At 34.1% G+C, this 12,074-nt stretch overlaps 1 protein-coding gene across 2 annotated transcripts in view; it reads left to right on the forward strand.

Moving 5' to 3' along the window:
* LOC129002427 (elongation factor-like GTPase 1) overlaps window positions 1–12,074 on the forward strand; it is a 159,950-nt gene that overhangs the window by 102,922 nt on the left and 44,954 nt on the right. The window lies entirely within an intron of this gene.

Below are 12,074 nucleotides of genomic sequence, written 5' to 3' on the forward strand. Positions count from 1 at the left end.
TTTTACTAGAGGATTATTTTATGCAACTGTGATATGAGCATAGATGTCTTTATTCAGGCATGAAAAAGAAAGAATAGTTTTTACAATGCAGTGCAAGTACATGAATGACCCTTTCTGCTTATTTCTCAAAACAGGTTTTGTCCACATTTCAGAGATTGACGCATTCCCTCACCATTTACTGAATTACTATTGAAGTTTAATGAAATCGTTTATGCCAAATAGTGTATCCATCACCCAGCTACAAATGAATTGAATGTAGGCTTTTTACTTGCACACATACTATTCTTATTCCGCAATTATTACTAAACACCCACTATCAACTGCTTTTACGGCATTTGTTGCAGTGCAAGAGAATAATTTGTCAGTTAAAACATAAGAAATTGCCGTAATACTCGGTCAATTTAGATTCTGACTTATCACATTTGCTTTACCTATCGTATTTTTAGAATTATACTCCTTCTAATTCGACTATAATGTCAAGGAAGAGTACGTTTATTGTTCGCCATAGCATAGAATAAAAATATTTGGTTCTGGTTTTACGTCGAAGATGTATGTTTGTTCTATCCGATTTTTTGGAGATGAATTTTAAATATGAACGAACTTTACAGGTCCTTTCCATTACATGGTGATCACTATTTAAACTCGCTCTGTGCAAGATTTGGTTAGATCACTCTATTTGCATGATACACATTTCGACAGTGACGACCCCATTGTTTATATTACACCCTAGTACGTATTGTAACCACGTTTCCACAGTCACGTCACAACCCCTACTGCGTCACGCGTCACGTATAACGGCCCACGTGCGTCACGTCGGTCTCTCACGGCCTTCCTCTTCTGTCACCGTTCCGGTCCAGTTTGATCCGCTGCCGCAAACCGCCGCCGTCCTGGCCCGGTTTTGTCTTCGGATTCGGTCGTCTTCGACTTTTCCGTCCATGTCACACTGTTTCCCGCGTCGACGGAATTGCCCTTCTGTCTGAGGAATTTTGACAGCCGAGACGCTCCAAGTGGGACACAGATTGTGGGACGAATAATGTAGACTATAAGCATAGAAGTCAAACCAAGTTATTTTTATTAGACGAAACTAAGTTTTAGCAATTTATAGCTTCTGTATTGTGTCCAAATGAATGCGATTGTTGTGATAATTTGGCTTGTTGGTCGAACTGTTGATGTAAATCAATTCTGAGCCATGTGCTAGGGTGGAATATCAACGAGCATTGAAAGTCAAGTGCTAAACTGTTTAAACTAAATTAAAATTAGTTTAACTAAACGAAATACCGCAACCTAATAAGGCAAATTACATTAGTAGGTGTAAGGAAATACTTATTGTATTAATTATTCACCTTATTTTACCAGCTCAGAGGCCGATAAGAAGACCCCTCCCATCCCTCAACGACTCGCGGATCAATTTGGATGTTCTACCCTCTGACCGCGGATCAATTCGAACACACGCAATTAATTGACGAGTTACAGAAAAACAAAAATTTTAAATTAGTACAATTTATTTAAACTAAGAAACTTATTATCAGTATCTGAACAAGTATCGCACACTGAAAAACTAATCAATCACAAATAAACCTCCAATGATTTTCTGCAATTATTCTCATTCACGAGACAGTGCAATTACCGAAATAATGGGCAACAAGAACGTCACAATTTGTTTTAGCTGTCACATGTAATTGTTGCAACAACGAATGATCAGCTGTGCTTAAAACATCAATTAAACTATGCCATTTTAGTAAATATTATGCCCGAGGCTATTAACACTGAGATTTTGATGTGCAAACCTATTTTTAAAATAGTGGTTCTTGTGCAAAAACCCAGAGATTGTTTGGACCACATTCCATCCTTGGTCAACATGGCACTGTTCCAGATTGGAAAACAATGGTGAACTGGGTAAAATTATTTAGGATAAACGCTTAAACCTTAAAATAATCGGTGGGTGCCGCAAAACTCTTTGTACACCAGCAAATGCTGAAAGAGTGCGAGTCGCAGTAACTCAAAGTCCAAAGAGATTTGCCAGGAAGCTGTTGTGGTTGATAGCTTTACGTTGGCTCCTTTTTTTGGAAGGGGGTTACTAAGCTACTTGAAGTTCGAGGTTTTTCAAAGTCACCCCACAGAATTGCTTGAACCGAAGCTAAGAATTGTCCAAAAAGTGATTCCTGAAGAAATGCTGGAGGAGTATTTGATGGAGTTTTTAAGTGCCTAATGTCAAGTAGGACAAGGACGTCACTTGCAGCATTTCGTTCTCAAGAAATGAAAAAATGACTTTGTTAAGTTAAAATGGCAAAAGATAATCTGTGTTTTGATGTGCTATTTATATCCATAGGGTGAATATTATTGAGTTTGTACTGCTTATAAATTGGGGGGCTTTCATTGCCCCACCCTGTACTTTCGTCACTTTAAGTTTTAAGTCCGTCTTAGTTTAAACATGCTTTTCAATTACAAGTACTACTTCCACTGTTCTGCTACAATCCACCAGCCTGCTCAACCATAACCTTTTCACATAGGATGTCCGAGTGAGAGTGATCATGGTCAGTGCCGTCGACTTTCCCGGGCGACTGTCGCGCGAAGGTTTGCGAGGGAGTTTTTTGTCCAATGAGAGACGGACGCGCGTGTTTAGTAGAGCATCATCGGTTTGCCGAGGACGTAGTTTTCACGGTGAAAAGTAGCAGACTGGCTGCAGCGGCGCGTGTAATCGGTAAGGGGCTTGATCAGGTTAACTGGACCTAATCGATCACATGGAGACGCGAGGTAGGTCAGGCAGACAGCAGACAGTAACAGACAGATGGAGGAACCACAAGACTTGGCAGGAATATTGCTCTTGAAGTTGCAGAGATCAGAGGACAAAGTCCTAGTGGGCACCAACTGAAGTGACGAATGGAAAATCTGTAAGAAGCTTACTTTTTAACTAACAACACCCTAACCTATTAGACGCGACTGGATGCAGTTGGACAAGTTGGAAGAGTCAAGCATATTGCTTTTTAGTTTGCAAGATTCAAATTAGGAACGTTACTTCTGAAGAAACCAAATCCAAATAGAAGAAGAGAGCTTTGGGTGGATTGAAAAGTTCTGATAGAGAAATGAAAAGATTAATAATTACGTCATAAGAACGAAATCCAAACTGATAATGGAAATAATCATAATAAGTATGATAGTGAAATTTATAAAGTAGTGTTGATTTTCAATTAACAAGTCGCAAATAGATAATTGCGACTATTGCGCGTACAGCTGCAAGATCTAAACGGATAATTTACATTGCTGAGCTTTTTTATTGCATGTTCCAATTACAAAAGTGGCCTCGCTTTCGGAAGACTATAAAAGAGAAAAGGCATTATTTTCTGTTTGAAATTAATTTTTTGCAGTTGTTGCTTTTGGCATTTTAAGATCCAGATCTTAGGATTCCTAAATGGTAGAGCTACTTGATGGAAATAGTTGAGTCTAGATGTCTCGTTTGCGAGCAAAGTTTAGACGGACCAAGTGTTTAGATTTCCGAAATGGTAAGATCCTTGCTATTGAAATCACTTTGAGTGACTTGATGTACAACAAGAGCCGGATTGTTCAACTAGCAAGCGACAGAGTTCAACACCCGGCTTCGTCCAAATACTGCTACAGTTGTAAAGCGACAAGACCTAAAGTGGTTTTATTTTCAGTTACGTTAAGTGAGATTGTTATCGTCCAGTTCGTGCCCACTTGGACCGGGTGACTTGCGCGGCTGCATGCAAATTCCCACTGCCCGGCTCACCGCCGCAGGAGTACAGGGGAATATCCTACTTTGGAACAAGTTAATTGATTAGTTGATACAAGGGTTCCTGTTGGTCGAGACCCGTCAGACTCACATTAGTTGATAACATGTACCATTGCCTTATCAGATTATTACTAGTGTACTACGTTATCCACAAGGGGTTGAATAAAAACACGTTAGACAACCAATAAATACGAATAATAGAAACTCAGTTGTATCAATAAGTTCAATGCAACTTTTTTTGTTATAATCAATCACTCGTGTGACAGAATAATATAAGTAACTTAATCAAAATATTAACTTCGCTGTTGTTTACATTGCTGGTTTTTGTTTGTGGTGATTCCGACTTGAAATTTTCACCCTGAAAATTATAAGATGCCGAAGCCCTGAGTAGTGTAAACTCTGAATACCTTGTGAAATTACCTAAGAAAGAAAGCCAGGCCCAGAGTTTAGTAAAATATTTTGACATTTTATAATGTTAAAGAATGTAGGACATTCAGGACGTCCCCGTGTGAAAGCTCTTAGTTTTAGCGAATTTCCCTATAGGGAAGTAGCTATTACCGTAGGTGGCACGGTAAGACCTAGACCCGGGACCGATTTACTTTTTCATTTTGATGTCCCCAGAGGCCAAAAACACTATTCGTTCAAATTTTTATATATGTATATATATATAGACATATATATATATATATATATATAATATATATATATATATATATATATATATATTATATATATATATATATATATTATATATATACGTCCGTGAACGCGATAACTTGAGTAATTTTTGTCTGATTTTGATGAAATTTGGTTTAAAGGTGTAAGGCGGGATAAACTTGAATGAGTTCGCGAACCAGCACGATCGGACCATGGAAACGGGGCTTTACAGGGGGTTTTATGGGGTAAAAATTGGTTTTTCTCACTTTTGACCCTCAAAACACAAAATTTCCCAATTTCTCTTTAGACCTTTTTAAAGAGCTTAAAAAAACAAATAATTTAGTATGTAAAAGTATTTTTGTTCGATTATTAGTAACGGAGAAAATTAAAAAAATTGTAAATTTAAAATTCCCATGTTATTCTTATGGAGAATATTGTCAAATGTTGTAGTTTGCTTGTTTATGAATATATTTTGATCAAACTTGGCAAATGTATTTATTTTGTACTAAACTATCAATATTTTACTCAAAAACACACTTTATTAGTTTCCTTGTAGCAGCAAACCTAGGTACTCGTTAAACCTAATGTTATTAAAATATATTTAACTGAAAATCAATTCAGACAAATGGAAATTCGCTTAGTCGGCAGGTTTGCTGCGGCGGGGGTATTATAAGGATTAAATTAAGACTGAACTGAGAAAAGCTTCAAACATCAGAGACCTTTGTGATTAACAATGTTTAAGGTTTTTATGACTCTAATTGTTGAAAATTCAAGCTGGTTTACTTTTTAAGTTTATTTTTCTTGTATTCAGGTTGGAAGATTAAACATTTGCATTATAACGTATATACGGAGGATTTCCCTGTTTGCTGTAGGCAGTAGGCCTAATATAAAATAGCTAACTAAATAATTAAAATATTCACAAATTATACCAGGCAGTTTTCTACTACAAGTCGATAGTATCGCGATAATATTAGTATTTATAACACAACCTAAAGTCATTGTTTCAGCGCTGTTTTCACGCCTCGTTTCAACAATTACCGACAAACACTGGGTGAGCGGTAGAATAGGCGAATGTTGTCTATTATCAGGCTAATGTCGGGCTCTAAAGTCCAGTCAAGTGAAAAACTACAAGGCAAGAAGTGGGGTAGAAAGTAAAGTGAATATAAGAAAGTAGAAGATGAAGGTCCATTGGATGTCGTTTCCGGGCGGCATTAAACACGAGAGTTTTAGTGTTCCGCTCAGCGGCGGTAGGGTCTTGTGCTGCAAATCCTGACACCACGACCACGACCGTCCAGGATCATGTCCTGTAGGAGGTTGATGGAGATGGTTGACAACAGTAGCGTGACTCGTGGTTTGTTAGGTGTGCTCCAAGCGAGTTTGTAATGTAGTAATAACTATTGTTAGGGAACACTGTCATTGACATTTCTGTTGTACCCTGTGAGGGTACAAACTCCCTCAATATAAACGACTAACGCAGATACGCTCTTAAAACAGTGTAGGAGAGGGAACTTAAACGCTTGGCATTGTTCAGTTTAATTGTGGGTTTTATACATGCATGTATAGCTACTATTCAGTATTAACGATACGCCTCCTCCGGAACATGTTTTTCCTATTTTTTTTTTTTTTTTAGTTTAAACCATCGATAGTATTTTTTTTTTAATTTGGTATGATAAATTACAAAGAAAAATAACAAAAAATAATAATTTCCTACCCTTAGTGTTGATAAAATTTAATAATTTCATCTCTTTTATAGTTTTTTTGAAAAATGTTGAATTACTTTTTTGTTTTTTTAACTATTTTGCCTAAAAGTTTAAAGACTAATTCTACATATTATAACTATAGAAAATATTCTAGCTACAGTATTATGTAACTAAAATTAAAAATTGTTTATCTTTAAAAAGTTAAAAGTTTAACATTTTCTTTTAAAATCTTTTATTAAATGAGTAATATATCACGAAAAATGTTTCCCGTGATTAAAAAGCTGCTAAATATTATAAAGATAAAGTGGTAAAAATGTCAACACTCTATTTTATACTATGGGTTAGTATGGGTCAAAAGTTATTCAAAATATTGTGTTCGAGAACTGGAAAAAGCATTATAAGCGGCAAATGGCGTTTACAGCAAACACCTGGTGCAGTGCTAGATCATACGCCAGCATACTAAAACAACCAAAATATAGGAAATAATTTTCAAAATGGTTTGAAATTTCACCTAACCATTTTTAAGAACATGTACATTAATTCAAAATAAAATAATTTAACTTTGACCAAAACTGACCATTGGAGGAGGCGTATCCCCTTAATAAGTGATTAAGATTTTATTTTACAACAATCGTTTCTTAAATATCACTTCTCCCCCTGAATATCTACGACCAACAAGCTGTGCAGTTTCACCAACGCAAATCTACTGTAGTTTAATCTCAGTTCAATATACTGTAATTCCTAAAACCTGAAACCTGTCTGGGCTCATATCCTGTGACTTTAAGGTTTGATTGAAGAGCAATAGGACAGCTACCACAGCTTTTGACAAACTTGGAGATTTTGTAAAAATTTTTAACCACTTAATTAAATAGAACATTAAAAACACGCTGTTAAACTAAAACAGTGCAAATTATATAAAAATACGTTTCGTATTCTTGTTCCTACAATATAGAACGTTGAGACAAATTATTTTGATTTTAACTTAAATCGGCGGCTGTATTCTAGCAAACTATAAAGCATATGTTGAAAGATTGCTTGCTTCTAAAAGGCAATGTGTTTTGGATAGGTACATATTTATAATACAAATTCAAGTGCCAAATATAAAGTTAATTTCTTAAACTATTGTTATTCTTAAGGAAGTTAACATTTTTTTCAATTTCGACCACGTTCTGCAATAACAAAGCAAGCCAAGTGTACTTAACAACTTTTGAAGACAAACTCGTCGTTGAGAAATAATCTAAAGCTAGTTTATACAGAATAACAAAACTCATAGAATAAATTCACACGATGCGTTAGGGGATCTGCAAGTCAGAAACGCCTTAAACTTGCTCCAAGCAAACCGCATCACGTTTATGTAACCAGTATGCATGTGGCTTTCGCAGGGTGTTGTGTATTTGCCTTTTTTATGTTAGATGTTATATTACTGTAATACTGTGCAATAAAACAGATAGTATAATTTGAATACAGTATCAGTTTTTATATCAAGCATATTTTTATGTTTCCTAAATGGCATAACACATGATTTTTTTGTGCACATGTTAAAAGGTACGGCAACCAGCCGCAGAGGTTAGCTTTTACATGTTTTTCACAATTTTTACTTTTTAAAATCGTATCCCCGACTTCTCAGTTTTAGTAGTGGAGAACGGCCCGATGACATCAGTAGTGTTATAGACTGACCAACAACCTTGAGTGCCTACTGTTGCCTCAGTAAGTACAATTAATTAAATATGGAGGCTTTTCCTCTCTGTTGTAAAATCGCTAGAACAACAGCCAAAACAGTTACTCAATATTAAAAATGTTCAGCTATTTATTAATATCTAATAATACATAGTCTGCACTAACATACTTCCAGGCTTAATTGCCGTATAACTTAAAATATTGCTTACATGTCTTGATATCTCGCCTCTCACAGTTTGGTGATACAGTACTGTTTATCCAGTGGTTCATCGCGAGTTTCCCAGATGTCAGATAAGTAGGTAAGAAATAAATTACACAACTAGGTATTTAACAAGTATGACTAATTAAAAATTTGATTAATTTATATAAAAAGAACGTAATAAAGGGACTACGTATCGACTTATCTGTTTGTTGTTCTCGTAATATAGTAAACAGTGGTTTTCTGGGCGGAAAATCGCACACTGCCATATATGGTAACAATACAATCAATAGCCAATAGAACAGTACAATAGTCTTTATACAAAATCTTACAAAATTAAAAATTCCATATGAATTAATAAATATACCCCCGCCGCAGCAAACCTGCCGACTAAGCGAATTTCCATTTGTCTGAATTGATTTTCAGTTAAATATATTTTAATAACATTAGGTTTAACGAGTACCTAGGTTTGCTGCTACAAGGAAACTAATAAAGTGTGTTTTTGAGTAAAATATTGATAGCTTAGTACAAGATAAATAAATTTGCCAAGTTTGATCAAAATATATTCATAAACAAGCAAACTACAACATTTGACAATATTCTCCATAAGAATAACATGGGAATTTTAAATTTACAATTTTTTTAATTTTCTCCGTTACTAATAATCGAACAAAAATACCTTTATACACTAAATTATTTGTTTTTTTAAGCTCTTTAAAAAGGTCTGAAGAGAAATTCTGGGTTGATGCCGAAACGGTTCTAGATTTTTTTAAATAATCAATGATAAGTCTTATAATAAATGAACTTACCACAGAGTTGTGTTAAAATAGTATATAAAATTTGTTTGATCATCTGTCTGAAATTGTGAAATAAGCATTTGGCAGTTCTGCTTGTATACATCGAAATGTCAAGGCAAAGGTAAATATTTGAGTTTTCTCTTGCTTCCAATAATATTTACTTTTGAAAACCTCAGCTCATAACTTTGGACGTCCAAGGAGCGTAGCCCGAAAGGAACTCAGGGAAGTGAATAGGCCTAAGAAATTCCAAGATATGGGATCTATCTTTGTGCTTAATTCGGGCTGTATTGGTTTAGTTAGTCGTGACAGCCGCCCAGACAGACATACAGACACCACAGAGTGTTATATAGCCTTGACTACTTGACTAAATAACACTATTAGTGTTATATTCAATGGTTTGTATCAGAGCTATAATGTCATAAACCCCTTCAATGTACGCAACCCGCAGTACGGCCGTGTATCTGAATCACGTCACGCGCCGCGCTGTAACAGTCGGAATGAAACCATTGAAACCACTATAAATACAGACTACCGCTACTTACTCCTATAGATGTGTTACTCTTGTCTCTAAAGAAAAGCTAAGGACAATCAAGAGGGGTTTTGTCTGTTTATGTCGAATGCGTTTTGAGTTTTGAGGATTAAAATCTGTTTCTGGTACCGGTACGACTATTACAAATATCCTTGTTTTCTGATAATGTCATAAAACAATTCCAACCAAATAAAACAATATACACTATTTTATAAAAAGTTTACTGCGCAAATTAAATATACATACGTCTAGTAACACTTAGTACATATATTTTATACTGTAAACTTCCAAGTGAAACAGTAATAAGTGTTAATATATAACGTCTTCCGGTAGTCAAAAACTCGACCAAAATTATGTCTACAGACTTCTCTATTTTCATCCCACACATTAAATAAAACATGTGATTGGCATTTCTTTAGTTTGTTTTGATTTTCTGTTTATATTTCGTCACCAGCATGGCAACCCATAACGCCAATAGTATTTTTTTTGTTTTTTCAAATTAAATATTCATGTTTTTGTGCTTATTGTTGAGCCTATTTTAATTTATAAAGGGATTCTGCACATCTACAGGAAAATATCTTTCTAACAGTATGCGTAGAATTTCCCAGCTACGCACATGAGCTGAGAAAAAAGTGTTTAAAGTAACAGCATTGCCTATTAATATATAGATGTTCCAGGTGTTATTAGACGTATTTTTATTTACTTTTCGAAAATGTAATAACACGTACAATGATGATTACAATTCCCGTAGTATTGCCTCTTTTTTACGGATGAAATTGTTTAAGCTAAGAAGAAGAATATAAATTACATTGAAATTATACATATATTTTTAGTTATCAAAGGATATTTTCAATTTGTATAAGTAAGATTTGTAATTCAACAATGTAATAAAAAAAATATGTAATTGAGACCACCGCATAGGAACGTAAGCAGGCATGAAATACGTCATAAAGGCCTTAATGTTTATATCCGTTGGTTTTAAAATCCTGTTGAAGTGACCTTATGGTATTCTGGAGATATTTAAACTTCCTTCATACTGTATTTTGCACCTGCAGAACGGAGCTGCGAGCATATAGTATCGTCTTGATGAAGGCGCTGCAATATAATTTCATGGTCACTACCTTCATTACAGTTGTCTCTTTCAATTTATAAATTACAATCCATTGAGAATTGATTGTAGGTAAGGCTACTATTTAACCACTAAGATACTATTGTAGTCGAGTATTAGCAGAAACAATTAGGCTTTCAAATTCTCGAAACTAGGATAGTAGTTAATCCATATTTGTATGGTCTACGTTAAAATTCACCGTCTATAAGTTAGATAGCCAATGAACAAATAACAGTAAATCGTTTACATCAAAATAGTTCTAAAAATAATCGCCGTAAGCCAAACCACTAAAACTTCCATTTTAGTAATAAATGTATGTATCGGTTGTTTAGTTTTTATTAATTAGTTTTAAATAATGGAGACATTTTTTAGCAACAGTAAAAGTTTCTATTTTTAAAAACATAACAACAACTTATTTGTAAACAGACATAAGATGAACTTGAAGAATCATATTGTTATTTTAAAGCATAGAATATTAAATATGTAAACATAAAAATAAATAAAATATCTTCCCCTTTGACAAATTCAACTTTTCTTTTTCTTATGAAAATAGAGTTTCTTCTGAATTGTTTTCCATTTTTATCTTGCCCTACGTATGCTCTTGGAGTTTTACCAACTTTTACTATGATAGCTGGCTCCCAGTGCTTGGTCCGAACATTTCGTACATAAATGGGATCCTTTTCTTTATATACTGTTTCTTGTTTAGTCGTCTTATCATAATAAGATTTTTGATTGATTCTTTTCGTCTACATTTGATCTGCTACATCTTGATGAAGAATTATCTTTGGCTCTAATCTGTGATTTGGAAGAGGTAATTTTGATCTTAATACCCTTGTCTACCTATATTAATAGTCGAAAACATTATAAAAACATTAGTACCCTTTTAAATTCATTTAAATTCAAATGAATTTAAAAGGGTACTAATGTTTTTTTAATGTTTTCGATTATTTATATAGTAGTATCCCTAATCACAATCATACTTTTTATACCTATATTAATATATATGTAATTGTAGTAGTTATAATGGAACATTTATATAGATTACCCATTATTCACTTTTTCTGATGTTTGTAAAGTTATTGAACAATGTTATTTAGAACTCTAAAGGAAATTGAACTAGAATAGACATTTGTTATCTATAAACTTTGGCTTGGTTTGGCTATTTATTCTTACTGAATTCCTTTATATTTTTAATTATTTTAGGACGTAAACAATATAATTTAAATTGTAGTTGTCTTTGTAAGAACCGTCACATGATTGTGTCGTTAATTTGAACTTATTTGTCTTTTCTCCAATTTATTTAGCTTAAGTATTGGTATGTGTAAAGTATAAACCTAAAAGTGAAAGAGAGGTGGTTTTATCTACAAAAACAAGTAGGCCTATATTGTGAATTATTAATCATATCTCCAATTAGATCGTGGAAGTGTCTTCCTGATTACATCTACTGCACATACAATAGTCAGTTTGAGGAGCTGGGATCAGTGAGTGTCTGGAGCTGATGTGTCTAGTCATTGGTGGATTATGCATTTGATTACATTGTGTTTTTTTAGTGAGTGATGTACATTATACGTTATTTTTAACTTTTATAAACAAAGAGAAAATCTATAAACGTAATTTTTTTAGTTTTTTTTAAGTTAGTCCAAACCCTGTTCTTATTAC

This window comes from Macrosteles quadrilineatus, unplaced genomic scaffold (genome assembly GCF_028750875.1).
Source record: "Macrosteles quadrilineatus isolate MER2022 unplaced genomic scaffold, UCM_ALF_1.0 Scaffold_9__3_contigs__length_116548681, whole genome shotgun sequence".
Taxonomy (NCBI): Eukaryota; Metazoa; Arthropoda; class Insecta; order Hemiptera; family Cicadellidae; genus Macrosteles; species Macrosteles quadrilineatus.